The sequence below is a fragment of the Vombatus ursinus genome, unplaced genomic scaffold (assembly GCF_900497805.2).
Source record: "Vombatus ursinus unplaced genomic scaffold, bare-nosed wombat genome assembly UNPS02014775.1, whole genome shotgun sequence".
In the NCBI taxonomy this organism is placed as follows: Eukaryota; Metazoa; Chordata; class Mammalia; order Diprotodontia; family Vombatidae; genus Vombatus; species Vombatus ursinus.
The window spans coordinates 8,928,516-8,950,498 of record NW_020954553.1 but is presented as its reverse complement, the minus strand read 5'-3'; the positions used below and the strand labels follow the sequence as shown (position 1 = coordinate 8,950,498).

At 40.2% G+C, this 21,983-nt stretch overlaps 1 protein-coding gene across 4 annotated transcripts in view; it reads left to right on the top strand.

Moving 5' to 3' along the window:
- NFYC (nuclear transcription factor Y subunit gamma) overlaps positions 1-21,983 on the top strand; it is a 100,534-nt gene that overhangs the window by 6,809 nt on the left and 71,742 nt on the right. The window contains exon 1 of one of the 4 annotated variants that reach the window (XM_027864529.1): positions 21,906-21,961. The exons of the other annotated variants lie outside the window; for them this stretch is intronic. The gene's annotated coding sequence lies outside the window, so the exon portion shown is untranslated. Of the gene's footprint in view, positions 1-21,905; positions 21,962-21,983 lie in introns of those variants that run through there. 4 annotated transcript variants of the gene reach the window in all.

Sequence of the window (21,983 nt, the reverse complement as noted above, 5' to 3'; positions counted from 1 at the left end):
GCTGCACAGCACTAGAGAGCCTCAGCTACTGTTCTTAACATGACTGACTTGCAGAGTTAGCACCAGCCTTGCTCAGTCTTACTTGTGTCATGTTGCTAGAGAGGCTGAAGTGATTTCCTTTAGGCCCTCCCAAGGGCACTTTTAACAGGTTAAAGAATAACCAGCTTCTTCATTTTCATGACTAGGTTGGGTTTGCTTTTGAGCTAATATTGAATTCAGTCCAACAAACATTTCTTAAGTGGCTTCTCTGTGCAAGGCCAGAGGCAGTACTTTTGATAGCATTTATTCATGAAATAAACATTCCACCCATGCCTTCCGTGTAAAGGACACTGCAGAATACCGGGAGGTGAGGTGCAAGGAACTCTAGGATGGAAGAAACTAGGGGCTGGTCTGAATCACTCAGTGGCCCCTGTCACTTAGCCTCTCTATTGATTTTATAAATTGGGAATACTGGCACTATCTTGTAGAGTTGTCGTGAAAAAGTGCTTTGTAAAATTCGAAAGTACAGTAGAACCAGGGACTGAATGAGAAATATGGGAGATGACAAACAAAAGGTGTCCCAAAAGTATTAGAACAGTTTAAACTCTCAAGGCTTGAGACACACCCTGTGTGTGAATAGGTAACTTCAAGTGTGTGATAGCTCAATCTGAGCTGCCTGTGAAAATGCTAAGACATTGTAAAGTGAAGGAGTTATTCATTCAGTTCAACATTTATTAAGTACTTGCTCTGTGTAAAGTACTGTACTCAGGGGAAGAAAAAAAGAAATGGTCTTTACCCTCAGGTAAGCCCCTCAAACTTAGATTTTATGGGAAATACCACAGTGTCCATAGGTAAGGGAATGCAAAGTCACTTGAAATGGGTGAGAGCAGTGGATAGCATGGAGCAGAGTTAATCTAGGAAGACTTCATGGAGAAGGTGGCTTCTGAAGCAGAAGACGGGAGAGGGCATCAGGCAGCACTAGGAGGCAGGCCCCATTACAGCAATCAATTTGCATTCTTTGGGTATGGAAAATGGTAAGGAAACTTTAATGGGGAGACTTTTTGTATTAGTAAGACTCATAAAAAGAACAGATGCTCCTCATTCACCTCAGACTTGTATTGTTGGAGTAGAACAGTGGCATTTGGCTTTTCAATTGTAGGATGATCCTCTGGTCTTTAAGGACTTTTTCTCCCTTGGCACTGCTGCAGAAACCATAGAACACCAACACCTGACTCATGGTGCTCAGGGATTTTTCATCCCTTGGGAACTTTGGGACTTAGTTTTCCCCAAGGTGTAATCTTCAAGGCATGGGAGCACTTGTTCTCAAGAACTTTCTAGACTGTGACCTGTGCTCAGAAAAGGGAAAAGGCAGCAACAAGAGGGCAGCCAGGAGAACTGAAGGAGGGTCAAGGAACTCCCTTTTCAGGCTGTGGCAAGTACAGGTACTCATCCTGGGTTTCTTCTGCAAGTCGCAGGTTGTATGCTGATTGGTTAAGCAAGGGCAGAGGTCAGCTTTGAATCCAGATCTTCTGTTTCTCTTCCAGCGGCCTCTCTACCTTGCCTTAAGGGAACAGAAGAGAGTTTGAGTGTTGGTGTCTGTTGGAGGAGACAACGTGTCTGTGTGTTGGATAGCTTTGGAAAGGACAGCTGAGATGGGAGGTTTGAGGTGTTGGGCTAAAATTTATAGGTTAATGATTTGTCTTTGAGCAGGGAGTTGACAGGATAAACATTTTGAAAGAGAGCAGCCCATCAGGAGAGCCTGGGGATGGAGAGGTGGTCTCGATGGTCTAGGCAGGAAGCAGTAAAGGACCCAGACTTGAGACCTGGAGGCTGTGGAGACAGAGGAAGGGTGAACCTGAGCAGAACTGCCAGAGCAGACCGGACAGGCCTGGAAAGTGAAGATGACAAGTCAGAGTGAACCCTCAAAGATAACACTGTGAACCTCTCTCTCTATTGTAGTTTGCAGTCTACACCTCCTGAGGATGAGGCCTGGGTCTTAGACAAACTCTCCATCCTCCCTTAGCTTTCTAGTTAGTTGGGCTCTGCTCAGAATAGGTGCTTAATGAGTAGCTGCTGAATTTAATAGAGTTCCCTTTTTTGTAGTAGAAGTCAGAAGAACTGGATTCAAATGCCAGCTCCATGACTAGTTGTGTTAGAGTGGGCAAGTTACTTCATTTCTCTGATGTCTTCTCCACTGTAAAATGGGAATAACACCGTGCTTGTCTAACATTGTAGGGCTCTTGTGAAGAGTGTGCTTTGTAAATTATAAGTCTTAAATGATCTTTAAGAAGTACATAACAGATTTTTTTTTTTTTAAATTAAAGGGATGTCACTCTGCAGGCAAGAAAATTCCTCTTGCAGGCACACTGGTGATACCTGGATGGAAATGAAGCAATCTCTGGCTGCCTCGAGGAGTTTGTTTTCTTTGGGGGTGGGTAGGAGCAGTCTAGTTATGTGTATATTGAAACCTATCTTTGAACCTGTGGCTTCATGTTTTTCAAGTAGATGAGAACTCCTGTGAACAACATGAGAATATAACTGAAATATTATTCTCAGTTGTGTTCATAGGTGTTTCATTTACATGACCCTAAGCCTCTTGGTAATTCCCTTTACTACCTCACATTGCAATTTTTGTCCCTCTAAATGCACTTAGTATGTAATATTAGACATCACAATTATGTTTAGTCTATTATGCCAGCCCTAGACTCAAAGTTCCTTTGAGTCAGGGGGCCAGATTTACCTAAATTATCCCAAAATGGTCATCTGCCCAGCACATCCACTTACTAAACATTTGCTGTTTAGATGTAGACCAGGGGTTCTTAAAACTTATTTTTAAAAATATTTTGATAAGTATTTCAATATAATTAATTTTCTTTGTAATTCTATATATTTTATGCATTTAAAAACATTATTTGGAAAAGGGGTTTATAGGCTTCTCCAGAAGCCTTTGCCAAAGAAATCCGTGAAAAAGATTAAGAACCTCTGAAATAGACTAATGCATCTTGGAAGAGATGGTACAGGTTTCCTTGCCCTTATCTTTGTTTAGTCGGTTTCAGTTGTGTCCAGTTCTCCATGACCTCATTTGGGGTTTTCTTGGCAAAGATACTAGAGAGTTTTCCTGTTTCCTTCTCCAGCGTATTTTACAGATGAGGAAACTGAGGCAAACAGGGTTAAGTGACTTACCCACGGTCACACAGCTAGGAAGTGTCTGAGGCCAGATTTGAACTCAGGAAGATGAATGTTCCTGACTCCAGGGCCTGTACTCTATCCACTGTGTCACCTAGCTACCCAGTTTTATGGAGAAATGAAGGTCAAAATATATGCACTGGGAATTTACATGTGGGCTTAAGCAGGAAAGTATGAAATCTGCAAAGGCGGGCAGCCTGCAAAAGTGTAGCTCAACCAAGGTTCATCTCTTGATTCCAGCACTTAATAGCTCTGTGACCTTAGGCAACACTTACTCACCATTAGCCTTGGTTTCCTTCTCTGTGAAATGAGGGTGATAATTACTCATACTACCTCCTGTTGATGAGGATACAGCCAAGAGATACAGAATTAGGATTGTTATTCCATTCATCAGATGTGGGTCATTTAAGTTCTGCTTATGTTTGAAGTCCTGTAATTCATTGTCACCTCTCCCTGCCACTGCCCAAGAAAGAAAGTGAAACTAAAGGATTACTGTTGGACAACAAGAAGAAGCAACTGATTTAAAAGGCAAGACTTAAAGCTGCTTGCTAAGCTGTGATTGCCTTGTCTCAGTAGAGAACAGCAGAGAGCCTCACATTAGGAATGACCTCTCTGAAGTTCATTCCATCCTCAGGCTCACTCCTGAGGAAAGACATTCCTGTTTCTTGTGATGAAAGCAAACTGGTTCTGAGTTATCTGATAGCGAGGAACATTTCTTTTTCATTTTGTTTATATAGTTTTTCGTATGACAAGTTAGGGAGGCTACAAGGTCCTTTCACTGTTTTTCTACATTGACATGGAACACCTGCCCAGCACCATCCCTTTATATAGAGTGTGTCCAGGAGGGAACTAAATTTAAAATATTGGGTGAAATGGTGAGGTAGAGTCTTAGCCTTAGTCTGATCTATTTTGACAGCCAATTCAAGATCATCTTGGCACAGGATCTTTTGTAATTGTTTAGTTTTCCTATATAATCTGTTATATGATAAGATTTCACTGTAATAATGATGGAGGAAATAACCTCTTAATTTACCCATGTCAGTGGATTTTTTTGGGCTGGCATGGCATAATGGTGTGTTGTACACTACAGACCAACATTTCTCAAAATGTAGTCCGCAGACCCTTGGGAGTCCTCAAGACCTTTTCAGGGTGTCCTTGAGGTCAAAACTATTTTCGTAATGCTAAGATGTTACTTGCCTGTTAAGTTATTCCTCCCTTTTCCAAGTAAATGTCTGTGTGAGGCCAGATTTTCTTCATATTCTTCAACCAAATCAACAGATAATAACTGAATATAGAAGAACTGAATATGAGAATTGATTTGTCTCCTATAAAACTGGACATTAAAGAGATTTGCAAAAAATATATAAAACAGTGCCACTTTTCTATTTTTTTTTGTTTTGGAGAATATAGTTATTTTTCATAAAGATTTTTTATATTAGTAGGTGATAGGTTTATTCTTTTAAAATGAATTGATAGTTAAGTATTTTAATTTTATCAGTTTTAAATTCTAATATAGCAAATATCAATACACATAATTCACATTAATAAAAGCTCTTTGGGATCTTCAGCAATTTTTAAGAATGCAAAGGAGACCTGAGACCAAAAAATTTGAGAACCATTGCTCTAGATTCTGTCTTTGTGTCAGAGGAAGATTGTTTCCTGACTGCTTCTGTAGATGCCACGTCCTTCTTATGTACTCTGTTCTGATCATGAGATCACAGGGCGATGGATTTAAAGCTGGAAGGGACCTTAGAATTAGCTTGTCTGACTTCCTTATTTCACAGACAAGAAACTGAGGCCCAGGTCCTCCGACTTCAGATCCAGAATGGTTTAGATAAGACTAAAACTAAACCCCCAAGAACATTTTCTAAGAAAATTGTGACTGTTCAAACCCAAGGAAAACATACATTGTTTTTGTGCTGTGTTCAAAAAATGAAATCTATGTTGTTTTATTTGTTGTTCTGGAAGTAAGTCTGTCAACTCAGAAGAAAGCAAGTCCTAGACTTTTTGGGTAAAAATCCCTCCCTCTGTCAGCCTTTTCCTTAGCTTTAAAAATTTACCTCATTCCCATACTTAGCCACATCTGTGCTGGTACTTGTCTTTGACCTAGTTGTGTGGGCTACGTTTTTGAGTTTTTACTAAAGCTTTTAGTAAAGTTCTTGTCTTTGGACCTATGTATTTAACAGAAACTTAATTTCTTTTAGGCACTGGGGCTATGTATCCATGCTTCTTTATGTGACTTACTATATCTAAGCAGTATGGTTTAGAGGTGGGGTGAGGAACCTGTGGCCTTGAGGCCACATGTGACCCTCTAGGTCCTTGATTATGGCTCTTTGAGTCCAAACTTCACAGAACAAATCCCCCTAACAAAAGGATTTGTTCTCTAAAACTCGACTCAGTCAAAAGGCAGAAGCCAAGGACCTAGAAGACCTCATGTGGCCTCGAGGCTGCAGGTTCCCCACCCCTGGTTTAGAGGGTTGGAGTAGTGTCCTCTTCTATTTGAATGTTTTCTTTCTGACTGTTACAAATCTAGGTAGGATTCAAGCCCATGTTTAGGTATGTAAAGAGTTCCCTTGAACTTAAGTGAGTGCTACCTATTTAAATCTCACACTGTTTCCTTATAAATCAGATTAAAGAATTGTTCTATTCTTGACCACATATTCCTGAATATGGGATATACATAGTCAGCTTTAGCTTTGCTCAAAAGTAGTGACAAGGGACAAGATGACTCATAGGAAATGATTCTGGGATGTGGGGTATTTTACATTGTTGTTGGTCCAGCTCCATTCTAGGCTGATAGTTCCTAAAGTTAATCTTACTGTTATCCTTGCCTTCCCTTCCTCAGCTGCCAGTTGTCCAGTGATCTTTGTGTAATGAGGTGATTGTGTCTTTGCCCGGGGCTAAATCACTATGCCATCCCTTGTGTCCCCTCCAGTGGACATTGCACAGCCATTTCAAAAAGGAAGTAAGGCAGTGCTGTAGATCTCTTCATACTAGAGTTGTCTCTTTGGGTTTTTAAACTTTTTGTATAGGTAATTGTTGTTTTAGCCTGTAGCCAAAGGGCAGGGAACATGTTCCTTTTCAAACAAATAAAGACCCTGGCCTCGTAGGAGGCAAAGCCTTTTGGGTTGGCAGTTACTGGGTAGACAGAGGATTGCTATTTATGGTGGCATTTAAACTGACTCGTTTCATTAGTACTAAACTGTAGGACTTAAAATTGTTTTATCCATCGATCGTATTCTAATTTGTAGAGAGTTTCTCTCTGTATATATATGTATATATAAAAAATATATGTATAGTATATATACACACATATATCTATATATCCCTATATATGTATGTAATAGATACTTTTGCTTTGCCTCTCCCTATCAGACAGTTAGCTCTCAAAGGCCTCTTTCCTCATTCATTGAAGGCAGAGGTCATGTCTGATTGAGCTTTGTAGCCTTTCCAGTACCTGGCACAGTAGATTGTGCAGAGTAGATGCTTGATAAGTATTTGAATTAAAATGAAAACAAGAGTCTGCAGAAAGCCACTCCTATAATACTGAGAGACAGTCAGAAGGCACATGTACATTGTCTTTATTTGGTTTTCTTAAATTTGGAAATTGACTCAGAAATGAACATCCCTTCACCCCCCACTCCCATCTCTAAAGCTAACCCTAGGGCTGATTTTTGTCTAGTTCCTGGAAGGAACATTGAATTTTTGCATCAGAAAACCCCAGTTCAATTCCTCAGTCTTTATGCTTGCTAGATGTTTGACTTCTATGAGCCTCATATGTAAAATGGGGAAAATAATAATAATAATACTCCCACTCACCTCACAGGTATTTGTAAGGATCAAATCTCATGAAGTACTGTATAAAAGTTAATAAATATAATCATTTGAAAAATGAGTATCTGGCAATGTATTGTGCTCCTTGTAAAAACAGCTGTTATTTTGGAACAATGTGATTGACTTCATTTTAAAAACATTATAGATTTCTATGTGTAAATTAATATCCCTTTCAAAGTTGTCACTTTGGGAGGGTTATTAATAGCAGCAGCAGTAGCTTATGTTTGTATAGTACTCTAAGGTTTTAAAAGTGTTTTCCCACAGAATTCTCGTGAGGCACATAGTTCAAGTATTATCATCTCCATTTTACAGATGAGGAAACTGAGCTTCAGAAAAGTAAAGCAACTGGCCCATAATTACAGCTCCTAAGTGTCAGAGCTGCCCCCTAGGCCCAGGGATTTTTTCTAAACCCCACTACAACTTCAGCTATGCTGCCACTGCACAGAAAAGTTTGGAAGTATCTCCACTTGAGAAACTGCCTTCAGACACTGGGATCCCTTTGGCACTTCTAGAGCTACCTTTAGAGCCTGGGGGTACTTTCTCCACTTCTGGAACTACCATTAGATTATAGGAGGTACTTTATCTTGGATCTTCTCAGTAGGGTGAGTTTGATTTTTTTGAAGGGACCACAAGTGTGGTAAATTAGCTGGTGGATCAAGCTGGAAAATCCTGTTCTAAATTTTAAAAAAAAAAGTGTGGCACATGAATTGTCACTGAAAGGCATTTACGAGAAAGGAGTTCAGAGATATAGGTGTTGATATTATTGGAATAATTATCTAGTCATCACTTCCGCAGAGACCTAATGTCAATCCATCTCGTGAAAACATTAGTGATTTTTTTACAGAGCAGAAGGGGGCACATAGTTACATAGGAATACAAGCAGTTTGGGTGAGGGTCTCCATTCATGGTGACCAAAATTCAGACTATATCAGTTCACATTAGGTCCTTCAGAGACCTGAAACTGTATAATTTTTATAATGGTAATACTGACTCTTCACAGTTTCCCCTTTCTGGGCCTCAGAAACTGGGTGTTTCCTACCTGGTAGATCTGGTGAGGGCACTTCCCTCCATGTCTCTTCAGGCCCTGGGGGCAGTTAGGAAGGGAATCTGCAAAGAAAATAATTCCAGGGCTCCACTGACCAGCTTTAGCTAGCTATGTTGTGGTGGGGCTTGCTTATACTGTACTAACAACAAACCATGTGAAACAATGGAGAGGGCCACCTTTTCCTGAGAGTATCATGTCTGTAAGAGTCTTTCTTACAGACTGTGTTGAAGGGGCTGAGCAGTTCAGTTGGGTAGAGGGTTGGCTTGGGAGTCAGGAAGATTAATTGTTGTGTCACCACGGGCAAGCCACTCAACCTTCTCAGTGACTTGGGCAGCTCTCTAAGGCTACACAGTTTTAAATCTGAAGTCATGACGAAACCACAGTCCAGGCCAAACAGCCCAACAACAAACAACTTTGAAGGGGACAGCATACCATAGTCTATGGTTAAATAAATTTTTTTGCTCTATGGTCACAACTCTGCCACATACACAGGCTGTCCCCAAAGTCTTCATTCAGTTTTAAACTATAAGGGACTTCAAATGCCCAAGGGAATCATCTGTAGCTAGGATTGTAGTAACCTCTATATTGAGTCATGGTTGCCAAAGAGAAACCTGTTACCCTCTTTTATCATCCATTCATTGAGAATCATAAGACTGTATACATAGCCTGCATAGGTGCAGCATAGTACTCCTGGGAAGATGACTTATTTTTTGGATCAGAGCTGTGGTTTCATTGGTGTAGGGAACTAACCCCCAATGATGAAGTTCCCTCAATCAGTGCAGCTCAGTGTCGGTTTTGCAACAGATAGGCTTACAGATGATGATGGTAAAAATGATAGTAAGAGATGATTTACATCATTATCTCATTTGAGCCTTACTATAATCCTATGAGATAGGTGCTATGGGCATTATTGCCCATTTCATAGATGAGGAAGCTGAGGTTTAGAGGTTAAGTGACTTGTTCAAGGTCACACAGGAATCAAAAGAGACCAGACTTGAATCCAGGTCTCTCACCTTCAAGACTAGGTTTTTTCCCCAGTACTATAAATGTGGACATGTACAGGGCCCTGCATATATACAGGCAAAGACTCCAACAGGCAACAAATGTTCAGCTTGTGTTTTACAAACAAAGGAGAGGGACTGGGAAAGATGCATCATGTTGAAAGCACATGTAGCAGATGAGGTTTTTGAGACTTGTGACTCTTGAATGCCATGTTGTATATCCAAGGGCATTTTCCAGGAGAGGAGCTACAATTATCCAGAAAGGAAAGGTGCTTGAGGATAGGGTCCAGAAAGAGGTTTGATGAGGAGTAGACCAATTGGAATTGCTAAGATACCTTAATGGATTCTTGGACCATATCAGTAAGAGTAAGGTCAGTGGAGTGAAAGCGATAGTGAGTCAGTCATCAAGCATTTAAGTACTTACTATGTGCCAGGCCCTGTGCTAAGTGCTTTACAAATATCTCATTTGATCCTCACAACCACCCTTGGATGCAGGTGCTATTATTATCCCCATTTTGCTGTTGAGGAAATCAAGGCACACAGGTTAAGACTTGCCTAGGGTCCCACTGATAGGAAATATCTGCAGCTGGATTTGAATTCAGGTCTTCCTCATTCCAGCCCAGTTTTCTTATGCATTGCCCCAGCTAACACCAACCAGCAAACTACTGTAGCAGTCCAGGTGATGTGGGTCTGCACCAGGGTGGCAGTGTTAAAGGAAAGAAGCAGGTAAAATGAAAGATGAGTGGCAAGAGATTTGAAATTCAGGAATAATTTGACTTCTCCCTCCCCCAGTAACACTTGCTTTCAGATTATGGCCCTGGAAGGGAAATTTTGTACGTGTCTTTAAGTATAGACAAATGTGATGAGTGTGATGCCTTTTGTGAAATACTGAGGTACATAAATTAGTAAAACATCACCATGTTTTTGATACTGGAAAGTATGGTGGATGGGAGCAGATGTTTGGAATTCTGCAAATCCTAGGTAGCTCTTGGGTGTGGGGAGTGGGGAAGGAGTTCACATCTACTTTGGAAAGTGTTGGGTAGTAAATGAGCAGTTGTTTTTGGCCCCTTCTCTCTAATGCCCATGGAAAAGGAGAGTTGAAGTCTGCATTCATTGCTGAAGGATGTGGTGAGGACTGAATAGCATACCTTCTCTCCCTGGCTTTTATGGGCTTCCAGACCATTGCTGGGTCTGGAGATATGGAAGGACACCTTCCTTATTTTCAGATAAATAATAGAGAAGGCTCCAAATCAAAGGATTAACTCAGTTCAATTTAATAATACAAAACATGATTTTAAAAAATATAACACAAAGATGGTCATAACTTTGATTTTGTCATCACCCACAGTTGAACTACTTATTACAAAAAAATCCCCTTCTCTGACCATAATCTATTGGCTTTTCGTATTTCCCTCAGTCTTCCCTTAAGAACCCCACTCTTTGCACCATGACTTCCAATATCTTGATCCCTAAGTTCTCTCCCAATCCATCTCCTCTACACTAACCTCTTTCCTTCCCATCTTGACTGATTGGTGAACCAATTCACCTCTGACATTGTCCTCCTCCTGCCTCCTTATCATATGTTGATTACATCTTACCATATTTCTGATTACACCCTAAACCTCAGCCTTGAATCACTCCCACCATTCATCACCTTCAGTCCTCTACACATGCTGCTTGCTGAAGGTGGAGAAATTCACACAACCATTTTGACTGGGTCCACTACAGATCTATATTACACAACCCCAATTGGGCCCTCACTGCTGCTAGGCAATCCTACTATACCTCCCTCATTGACTTGGCCAAAACCTGTTTATCCCTCCTTAAACCTCTCTGTACTCTTTCAGATGAGAACTTTGCCTCATATTTTACTGGAATTTTTACTGGAAAAATTGAAGTCGTTTGCTGTGAATTCTCTTTTCTATCTTCTTCCTCATCTCCTATCACACAGGTGCCTTCTGCCATTCCTCCTCCTTCACCCCTGTCTCTCATGATGAAGTGGCCTTACTCCTTACCAAAGCTACTTGTTCAAGTGATCCCATTCCATCCTGTCTCCTCCAACAGATTGCCCCTTCTGTCATCCCCACTCTTTCACTTATTTTCAGTTTCTCCTGGCTCATTTCCTACTATCTACAAACATGCATGCCCCATGTCTTCCTGTCCTGAAAAAAACCTACCGTCCTGTATCTCTTTGGCTCTTTGTAGGTAAACTCCTCAAAGGGGCATCTATGATCAGTGCCTCAGCTTTCTCTCCTCTTACTCCCTTTTTAACCCCTTATAATCTAATCTGGCTTCCCCTTATCATTCCACTGAAACTGCTTTCTCCATAGTTACTTAATGGCCAAATCCAGTGGCCTTTTTCTCAATCCTTATTCTTCTTGACCACTCAGTTGCTTTTGACACTGTTGATCCCTCTCTCTTTGATAGGCTCTTTTCTCTAAGTTTTCAGGACACCACCCTGTCCTGGTTCTTCCTCCTATCTGAGTGTTCATTCCTTCTCTGTCTCCTTTGCTGGATCCTCCAATAGTTCACGCCCTCTAACCTCAGGGTTCTGTCCTTGGTCCTCTTTTCTTCTCCCCTCAGTACTGCTTCTCTTGTATTTAATTACTATTTCTGTGCTGATGATTCTCAAATCTACCCATCCCACCACAACCTCTCGGCTGACCTCTCATTTCAGATCTCCAACTGCCTTTCAGACATTGCAAACTGGGTATCCAGTAGACATCTTAAATTATACATCTCCAAAACTGAACTCATTATCTTTCCTCCTAAACCCTCTCCCCCTACCTTCCAAATTACTGTAGAAGGTAACACCATCCTCTCAAGTTACTCAGGCTCATAACTTAGTGAAGTGGATTCTTCACTATCTCTCATTCTCAGTCTCCTTCCCCCTCCCCTAGTATCCAGTCTGTTTCCAAGGCCTTTGCAACATCTCACAAATATGCCCTCTTCTTTCCTTTAGCACTGCCATCACTCTAGTGCAGGTCCTCATCCCCTCAAATCTAGACTGTCACAATAACCTGCTGATGGGTCTGCCTGCCTCGAGTCCATCCAACTCTAAACCATTCTCTCTTCAGCCACCCAAGGGATTTTCCTAAAGTACAGGTCTGATCATGTCTGCCATCCCCACTCCCCCCCCCCCAGTAAACTCCGGGGCTCCCAGTTGTGCTGCTTGACATTCAAAGCCCTTCATAACCAAACCTCCTCCTACTTGTCCAGTCTTTTAAACCTTACACTCCTCCCAACATACTCTACTATCCAGTGACGCTGACCTCCTGGCTGTTCCATGAACAAGACACTCCATCTCTTGATATTTTCTCTGACTATAGCATTCTCTCTCTCCTCTACCAACCTTTCTGGCTTCTTTTAAGTCTTGACTAAAATTCTACCTCCTACAGGAATACTTCCCCAGCCTCTCTTAATTTGAGTGCTTTCCCTCTGTTAATTGTTTCCTATTTATCCTGTACATAGCTTGCTTTGTACATATTTGATTGCTTATTGTCTCCTCCATTAGATTGTGAGCTCCTTGAGGGCAGACTTTTTTGCCTCTTTTTGTATCCTCAGTGCTTATTTGCACAGTGGCTAGCACATAGTAAGCATTTAATAAGCGCTTATATGCAGAGTATATTGCTAAACCTGCTTCGAGGAAAATAAAAAGGTTTAGACAAGTCCTAGTAGTTAAGAAACTTAGTGTCTGTAGGAGGCATGCACAGTTAACTAATGATAAAAAAATAAATCCTTTGGAAAGCTGCAAAATAAAGTGCTTTGTGAGGTCAGAGGAGGAAAAGGTCACAGATTTGGGGAGTGGAATCGGAGAAGACTTCCTGGGATAGTATTTCAGTTGGGTTTTTAAACCATGGTTAAGCATTCCCTGGGAAAAGAAGGAGAGAGAGAGGACTCTGTGGCTATGAGCAGCAGAGGCTCAAAAGTACAGGGTGTGTGTTTGGCCGCAACCTGGTATGTAGAAAGTGGGGTGGGCTAGGCCTGGAAAGCAGGCGAGCCCTGGACAGCTGAGTGCAGAGGCATTAGGGAGCTTAGAAGTCTCATAAGGTGAGAAATGGCATGGTCAGATCTGTCCATTAGGGAGAGTAGCTTGATTACTGTGTAAAGGGATAGATTTTGGCTTCAAATTGAGGAGATTGAATGCCATTGACAGAAATGGTGTAGCCAGAATAAAGTTGGGGTGGGGGGGCAGGTAGAAATGATAAATTTTATTTTGGAATTGTTGAGTTTCAGGCTTAGTGAGACACCCAGGTGGAGGATGTCCAGTAGGCATTTGGAGTGCTGACTAGTCTAAAAGAGAGGTGGCCTGGTGACAGTGGCATGAACCTGGCTATGCAGTCAGGGGACCTCCTAGCCTCAGACTCCACTGCTTAGGCCTGTGCCCTGGGTGATCAGTAGTAAGGCAGTGCACCTCTTTGAGACTCAGTTTCCTCATCTGTAAAATGAGGGGGTTGGGCTAGATGTCCTCTTAGATCCCCTCCAAATCTATGAGCCTATGATCCACATGCTGTGGGCCTTGGTGGAGGGGGAGAGTGAGTTGGAGGAAGCAATAACTAAGTCCAGTTTTTAATTGTGTTCATTTAGTGTGGAAAGTAATGATTGTAAGTAGTGCTTTGCAGTTTGCAAAGTACTTCACATACATCAACAGAGTAAAGTTCTTAGCTTCCTCCAAAGCACAGTCTAGTTGCTTCCGGGAGCGTACATAATTTAAGACCTTTCAAGACACTTTTTCTCCCCTTCACCCTAGTTATCAATATTTTCTCCTGTTTTAAATGACTTTAAATGTGTTTACTTGTGTACTTATCAGTGACTGGAATGTAAGTTCCATGAGGTTAGATACTGTTTAATTCTTGTCTTTGTAATCCTGGTACCTAGTACAGAGTATTGCACATAGCAGGCACTTCATAAGTATTTGTTAATTAAATTTAATTGTCTCATTTGCTCCTTATGACCACTCTGTGAAACAGGATAAGCAGGGATCCTTGTAACCCTAATTTTACAGATGAAAAAACTGAGGTTCACAAAAGTGAAGTGATTTCATAGGTAAGAAGTGGCTGAATCAAAACCCAGGTTCGTCCAGGTTCAGCAATTCTTCACTCTAGCACAGCTGCTTCTCAGTAGTGTTATTAGTAAGTATCCTTCATAAATTCCTATCCTGTTATTATTGTGAATAACAAAACTAAGACCAGTGATAGTGTATTTGATCTAAAATTTATAAGACCATTTCTTTATTTTTTGACCCTGGCAAAGTCACTTAAACACCAATCTCCTAAAGTTGTTGTGGTGATGAGATAATATTTGTAAAGTACTTTGCAATCCTTAAAGTGCTATATAAATGGTGGCTACAATAATTATTATTATTACCACTCTTTGAGGTAGATAAATTCCTAATTTAGCAGTTACTAATTTTGTTGCTACTTTTTATTCTTTATAAAACTGTTAGCAAGGTATCTTAGAATCACAGACTTTTTTTTAAAAAATAAATTTTGGGGGGCAGCTAGGTGGTGCAGTGGACAGAGCACCCACCCTGGAGTCAGGAGGACCTGAGTTCAAATCCAGCCTCAGACCAGATAACTTGACAGTTACTAGCTGTGTGACCCTGGGCAGATCACTTAACCCCAATTGCCTCGCCAAAAAAAAAAAAAAAAATTTTTTTTTGTTGATGTCATTTCTTTTTACATTGCCTGCATTTCTCCTAATTTCTCCCCTCCCAGGGAGGCATCTCATACAACAAATATGAATTTTTTTTAAATTAGCAAAACTGATCAACACATTGACAAAGGCTGAAAATACATGCTGTATTTCATACACATAGTCTCCCATTTCTGCAAAGAAATAAGGGAAAGGTTTTTTCTCATACCTCTTAAACTACAGCACAGTGACTACAAGAACCACAAAACAATTGAAAGTGAATGTTGGAAAATTCCAAAGAACAAGCACAGTGGAAAAAGAACATAGGCTCTTCCCAATTAGAAGGAGCCTGAGAGGTGAACTGGCCCACTCCTCAGCCAACACAAGAATCCTTTCTTCAGCAGCCCTGCCACCTGGTCATCTAGCCTCTGTTTGAACACCTCTAGTGACAGGATGCTTATCACCCTGCCTCTTAAAAGGCAATCCATTATATTGTTAGGAAGCTCTCTTTCCTTGTTAGGTTCTGTACATGGAGCAAAAATATCTGCCTCAATGTGATGTCCACTCACTGATCCTTGTTTTGTATTCTGCAGTCGTGGAGAACGAGTCCATTTTTCTATATGACAGACCTTCACACATTGGGAATAGACAGTGTTTCTTTGTACAGTATTTGTATCCCAAGCCCCTCGAATTGTGCATGACACTTAGGTTTTTAATAAATCTTGGTGGTGCAGTGGGCTCAGAGTCAGGAAAACTTAAGTTCAAATCCAGCCCCAAGACATTTCTAAGCTGTGTGACCCTGGGTAAGTCACTTAACCTCTGTCTGTCTCATTTTCCTCAACTGTAAAATAAGGATGATAATAGCACCCACCTCACAGGGTGGTTGTAGGGATCAAATGAGATATTTGTGAAGTGCTCAGCACAGAGCCTAGCACAAAGTAGGTGCTTAGTAAATGTTCCCTTCTCCTTGCTGTCATATATTTAAAGACTATGATTGTGTCCCCTCTAGGTCTTCTCTTTTTCAGTCTAAGTACCCCTCGTTACTTCAGCTGATCCTTATGTGTCATGGTTTTCTGTCCTTTCACCATAATAACTCAAATTTCTTTAGAAATTTTCAAATTAACAAAGTGCTCTCTTCACAGTAAGCCTAATACTATTCCCATTTTGTAGATGAGGTAGCTGAGTCTCAAAGAAGTTAAATGATTTTCCTAGGTTCCCATAGCTGGTAAGTGTCAGTGTTGGATTGGAATGCAGTTATTCTTACTCCAAGACTAATACTATTTCCACTATATCACACTTCTAAAAAAAAAAAAGAGATAGAAGAGGAAAAATCTCATTTATATGATTTGAATGATTCTTTTAAGTTTACAGTGATGTCATCCTAGTATGATTGAGGAATGCTTTATTCTGACCTGCCTACTTTCTTGTCTCTGTCTCTCTCTCTCTCTCTTTTTTTTTTTTTTTTTTTTTGCTGTTAAGGCCCGTGGAAGATCTATTCTAATGTACTTCACTTTACTTATGAACATTTTTTAAAATAAATTTGATTTTAGTTTTCAAGTATTCATTTTTCTCCTTTCTATCTCCCTTCAGAAAGGGAAAAAAGAAAAACAAAACTCTTGTAAGAAATAAGCAGTCAAGCAAAACAAAATCCCAAACTGACCATGTCCAGTAACATGTCTCATTGTATGTACTGGTCCATCATCTCTTTGTTAGGTGAAGAGCATTTTTCATCATCTTGTCCTTTGGAATCATTATGGACCATTTCATTGATGAGAATTCTTAAGTCTTCAAAATTGCTTGTTTTTACTAAGTTGATGTTAGCACACAAATAGTTTTCCTGGTTATGCTTACTTCACTTTACATCAGTCCATATGAGTCTTCTTGGGTTTTTCTTTCTTTCTTTTTTTAATAATTTATTTATTTTTAGTTTTCAACATTCACTTCCTTAAGATTTTGAGTTTTGAATTTTCTTCCTCTTCCTCTCTTCCCTCCTCCCTAAGATAGCGTGCAATCTGATATAGGCTCTACTTACACATTCATATTAAGGATATTTTTACATTAGTCATGATGTATTGAAGAGTTAGAACTAATGGGAGGAACGACGAGAAAGACAAACAACAAAGGAAAAGGAGAACAAATGGTACACTTCTATCTGCATTCAGACTCCACAGTTCTTTCTCTAGATGTGGATAGCTTTTTCCATCATGAGTCTTTTGGAGTTGTCTTAGATCCTTATATTGCTGAGAAGAGCTATGTCTGTCAAAGTCAGTCATTGCACAATGTGGCTGTTACTGCGTACTGTGTTCTCCTGGTTCTGCTCATTTCACTCTGCATCAATTCATGTAAGTCTTTCCAGGTTTTTCAGAAGTCTGCCTGCTCGTCATTTCTTATAGCACAATAGTATTACTTTACATTCATATACCACAACTTGTTCAGCCATTCCCCAATTGATGGGCATCCCCTCAATTTCCAATTCTTGGCCACCACAAAAAGAGCTGCTATAAGTATTTTTGTGCATGTGGATCCTTTTCCTGTTTTTTACGATCTCTTTGGGATACAGCCCTAGAAGTGGTATTGCTGGGTCAAAGGGTATATACAGTTTTATAGGCCTTTGGGCATAGTTCCAAATTACTCTCCAGAATGGTTGGATCAATTCACAACTCCACCAGCAATGCATTAGTGTTCCAAATTTTCCCACATCTTCTCCAATATTTATCATTTTCCCGTTTTGTCATGTTAGCCAATCTGATAGGTGTGATGTGGTACCTCAGAGTCGTTTTGATTTGCATTTCTCTAATCAATAGTGATTTAGAACATTTTTTCATATGACTATGGATAGCTGTAATTTCTTCCTCTGAAAACTGACTGTTCATATCCTTTGACCATTTATCAATTGGGGAATGACTTTTCCTGGGTTTTTCTAAAGCCATCTCTTCATTTCTTACAGAAAGTAGTATTATATTCCATGCTTAATAACAGAGTAAGTGTTTAATAAGGCAGTAAAAATTTGGTTTTCATTGTGTTAAAGTGTTTTTTGGGGGGAAGGGAAGGGGAACCACACAAAAGAGTAGTTGGTGAAGTGACCAGCTACATCAGCTGCCCTTTGTTTCAATGCCTGCCTTAATCTCTTAAGGGACTAAGGATGGTATTTTCTGAGGACAAATGAGAAAATTTTCTAAGGGATCTGGTCTTTTTCAGCCAAGTGAATAGCAAATGTAGTTTGCACTTATCCTTTTACCTACCACCACTGGGACGGCCAAACAGCTGCAGTCATTTTTACTCTCAGGACATACCATTTATAGTTTGATTGGAGGCAGCTTGGGGAGCTATTAATGGCCTCTGTTATTAGAGGGATGTCAGGGTTCTGTAGAAGCATTAATGGAATTATGTATAGCTGAAAGAGGTTTTTGTTTAATTTAGGCATCTTAACTTTAACCATGTTGAGGCATCACCCAGATGCCAAAGGTAATACTTACACCTCCTAAAGCTTGAGTAGTTATAGACTGCATGGGACTATACCTGAAATGGGTAAACACATCTCATCTCCAGAACACTGCTCAATCCACTGAGCTTCAGAGCACTCAAAGCAAGCCAGAGAAGTATATCTATCAAATCATTCCTGAAAACCAGTCTTGCTGCTTACATTTGCAAGTTTGGGGGGGGAAAGAAAGGGATTTACTGAATCAAAGTCTTAAGTAGGCTTTCTTAAGAACTAATCAATTGTATTTTATATTACTCTCTTTCACACACACACACACACACATTCCATCAGAATATAATGTACATTTCTTGGTGCATTTACCTGATTTTAGTTCTGTTCTATGGACTTAAAGCAGCGCTGTCATTTATTGAAGCTCCTTCCCCTTGTATTGTCTTCCTTTTTTGATCCTCCTACAAGGAACCATGGAATGACCAAGCTAGAGAAGATCTTATATATCACCTAATTCAATCCATATTTTACATTAGTCCCTATTTTACAGATGAGGATGGTGAAGCTTAGTGAGCTAAGGGAGTTTGCCACGGTCTTGTAGCTCAGAACTGATGACGCCAGGACTCAAACCAGGTCTTTTGGCGCCAAATAAACCCAGTGCTTTTCCCCACTATACCATATTATTATTTCAGCATTCCTACTCCGATAGTTTTGTGGTAGTGTTTCAGAGTATATAAAGTCCTTTGTCATGATGCTGATCTACAATTTATAAGTCTTTCATAGTTATAAGGGCAGATACTTAAAAAAGATTATGCATGTATGTAGCTTTTGAAAAAATTTATAAACTTAATATTGTTGTTCAGTGTCTGACTCTGTGACCTCATTTGGGGTTTTCTTGGCAAAGATACTAGAGTGTTTTCCTGTTTCCTTCTCCAGCGTATTTTACAGATGAGGAAACTGAGGCAAATAGAGTTAAGTGACTTGTCCAGGGTCACATAGATAGTAAATGTCTGAGGCCAGATCTGAACTCAGGAAGATGAATCTTTCTGATTTCAGGCCCAGCACTTTATCCACTGAACCACATAGCTGCCCATAAACTCAATAACTGCCAACAAAAAACAAAAACATATGAAAAAAAATTCTTACACACACACACACACCCATTTTTAACAAGGCAGAACTAAATGAATTCACAACCAACAAACAAACAAGATACTTTTATTTTGTGACTCTCTAAGCCTATCCTAAAATTCTGGACCTTTTTCTGTTTTCTTTCCCTTTTTTCATTTTAAATATAGTTATACTCAGTCTCTAAACAGTTTTGATTCTGCTGATTTTACTGTTTACTTCATATAGGTCTTTCCATATTTCTTCATGTGTTTCATAGTTGTAGTTTTATGACATGTTGATTATATTAATGCATCATAATTCAGTCATTAGATAAAGTTTTGTTATTTATTGTAACAAATAGAGCAGCTTTGAATATATTTGTACAGAAAGGTCCTTTTTTTCTTTTAAACAATGTTTTGAGGATAATCTTAGCAATGGAATCGCTGAGTCAAAAGATTTGTGATTCTTAGTGTATACTGCTGTATTGCTATCCAAAATATTTACACAACCCTGTGATCCTACCAACAGTGTATTTCTGTGTCTGTTTCCGCATGGTCCACCACCTTTGGACCTTTTTATTTAAAAAAAAAAAAAAACCTTTTGCCATTCTTGTAGGTGGAAGGGTGATATCTTAAGGTCACCATAATTTGTATTTGTGCTTTAAACAAGAACAAAACCAATTAATACATTTATTTATAATTGTTTACACTTAAAAAATGAATGTCTTTGACTGTGTTCATACAAACTTATTAGTTACTCTCTCTGTTTCTGTCTTTTGTCCATCTCTATGTTTGTGTGTATATTTTTCCTTTTATATAATAATAGTGTACAGGCTGTCCTTGTTCTATTTTCTTTTCATATTACTTCATATAAGTCCAGATTTCTTTATGGTCCTTGTAGTTATCCTATTTAATGGCACAAAGTTGAACTGTTCTCTGACCTGATGAGACCACACAGAAGCACATGAACAAGTTAGACTGCTCAGAGGAGGGCAACCGAGTTGGAAAAGGGGCTGGAGGGTTGGAAGGATTGGAACTGGAAATGTTTAATCTAGAGAGCAGGTTTAGGGTGATCATGATCCTTGTCTTCAAGTATTTGAAGGGCTGTTATAGGGATTAGGCTTTAACATGTCACCTCTAGCCTCCTTTGCCGAGGATGGCCCCCCATGAGTGTGTAAAGGCTGATTTTTTTTTTTCATCTCTCCCTTTATGGGATCCCTGTCTTCAGAGACACTCCCTTCTTACAAGGCCTCTTCAGCTCTCCACCAATATCAAAATAGCTGTGTGTATATTTTGTATTTATTTAGCTTGTAGAATGCATGCTCTTTGAGCTAAGAACTGTTTTTCCTTTTTGTTTTTGTATCCTGGCATGTAGTGGGTACTTTGGCCTGTTGAATTGAATTGCTTGGCCCCAGAGGGAGCAACAGGGTGTACTTTGCAAACAGACAGGTTTAGGTTGGATCTAAAAAAATCTTCCCAACAATTAAAACTATATAAAAGTGCAATGTGCCCATGTTTCCCTTATTGGAGAACTTTAAGCAGAAGTTGGATGACCACTTGAGTATGTTTTATCTGGAATTCTGTCTCAGGTATAGATGTGATTCTTTCATATAGCTGTGTATTTAGCTGTTCAGCTGTTGGACATTTAGGTTGTTTATAGCTTTATGATTACAAATAACGTTACTACATGTGTCTTTCCAACAGTTTTTTCCCCTTCATAACATTGTTAGGATATATTCTCACTAATTTCATTATTGGGTCAGAGTATTATTATTTTTATTCTTGTTGTGTACTGCCAAATTGCCCTCAAAAAATTGAATCACTTTGTAATTCTACTAAAGCAGTGTGTTTGTTACTTTACAATTCCCTCCACCCTGAATTTTGTCACTTTTAATTACTACTGCCAATTTGATGAATGTGGACTAGTGTCTTGATTGTTTTATTTCATTATTTTGGTTATTTTGTTTTGATTACTCGTAAGACTGAATACTTTTTGTTTGCAACAGTGTACTATTTTGTAAATTGGTTCATATCCTTTGACAAATGAGTTAACATGTAAAGGTTTTTATAAACCTTAAAGCGCTTTGTAAATGCTGGCTATCGGTAGTATTATTATTAACCACCAATTCGGTAAGAGAATTGGGTGGTGTTCTTGCATACATGTCTCAGTTCCTTACTGATTTTAGATGTTAAGTTTTAGGCGCTGCCTCTTTGGGAATCCCAGAAGGTCTTTGTAGAGCGACTTTGGGCATCCCAATAGCTGCTCTTCCTCCTCATAGCATAGGGCGGGCGGGCGGCGGCCCGGAGGCAGCCCGGTGCTTCTGCGGGGGCTCTCGAGGGTTCTCTGCCTCTCGAGTTTGCCTTCGCCTGCCTGGCGTTAAAACTGCGAGCGTAGTTCCCACAGTAACTTTCCGACGTGAGCCTGCTGGCTTCTTGTATAAACTACCCGAGGAGATTGTAATGCTGTCATGCAGACGTCTTTGGCAGCCAATCAGAGGCAGCGAAATTATCTTCAATTTTTTTAAATGGAACTCTGACGGCCAATGAGCAGCGCCCGGGCTGGGTGAGGTACCCACCCCGCTGTATAATTACGAGAAAAGCCCTGCCGCGGCCTGTGTCGCCCCTCGGGGCCGCGCCCGGGGCTGCGGTGCCGGTGCCGGGCGACTCGGCCAGCCGCCCCGCGGCGCCGCCGGGGGCCGCTCGGCCACGGCCCCCGCCACTGACCCCTGCTCTGCTTCTCAAGGTAACTTTAAAACAGGAAGTGT